Source organism: Artemia franciscana, chromosome 19, assembly GCF_032884065.1.
Source record: "Artemia franciscana chromosome 19, ASM3288406v1, whole genome shotgun sequence".
Taxonomy (NCBI): Eukaryota; Metazoa; Arthropoda; class Branchiopoda; order Anostraca; family Artemiidae; genus Artemia; species Artemia franciscana.
In genome coordinates, this window is record NC_088881.1 from 17,268,993 (window position 1) to 17,269,921 (window position 929).

At 29.3% G+C, this 929-nt stretch overlaps 1 long non-coding RNA gene across 1 annotated transcript in view; it reads left to right on the forward strand.

The window, feature by feature from the left end:
* The first annotated feature begins 229 nt into the window (after positions 1–229).
* LOC136039356 (uncharacterized) overlaps positions 230–929 on the forward strand; it is a 37,951-nt gene continuing 37,251 nt past the window's right edge. The window contains exon 1 of the long non-coding RNA XR_010620425.1: positions 230–394. This is a non-coding gene — a long non-coding RNA (uncharacterized LOC136039356). The remainder of the gene's footprint in view (positions 395–929) is intronic.

Below are 929 nucleotides of genomic sequence, written 5' to 3' on the forward strand. Positions count from 1 at the left end.
TTACTGTTCGTTTTATGCTTCATTTATTTAATAAAGTTCCTCAATCTTTGCTTTAAACTTCATATTTTAAATAATTATTTTATATTCAAAATAAATGTTTTAAATATTTTAGTTTCATTCCAACAAGAAATTATAGTTTTTAATGACATATTATAAAAGTGAAAGCTTAAGTGTCTCCATTAATATTCCATTGATATGTATATTTTTTTTTAGTTCATTCTCCTATAGATGGCTTATTTGTAGAATCTGGCACCACGAATCGTGTCAAAAAACAAGTTCTGAAAATCAAGTGCTGCGGCTGTAAAAAAAGATGAACAGTCAGTAACTAACGAAAATGTAATTAGGATTCTATTCCTAAGGTCACGAACGAAGAAATCATGGATGAGTTGTAAAGGTAAAAGAAAATAATCAGGCGTAAATGGTCTATTCACTAATATCTAGTGCATGTTTTTCCGTTGATTTCTATGTGTGAGACCATGATAAATCTAAAAGGTAAAAACTGTCTAAAGCCTTCTTGATCAATAAATAGTATTCCGAAAAGGATGATACTACAAAAACTAATTCTGATTGAAACTAAATAGAACAACAAATGATATGTTTTGAAAAAATTGTCAAGTAAGCAAAACAAAAGGCTTGTTTTGAGTTTTGGTCGTACACTTCTATTTGATAAATTAAATGCAAGATGGAACAAATAAGAGTGAACTTTCACTAGCCGTGCAGAGAAAAATAAAAAAGTTGTTTTAAAAGGCACCATGTACTGAGATGGGAGAAATGAACTTAAGTTAAGTTGAGACGAAAATACCAAGACACATCCGAAAGTCACATTTGTTTTCATTCTTTGAACACCTAGGAGCTCTAAATACTTGTCCTTTCTAATTCGTGTATTTATATTTATTCTTTAGCTAAATTTAGAGGGTGTATGGTTTTTT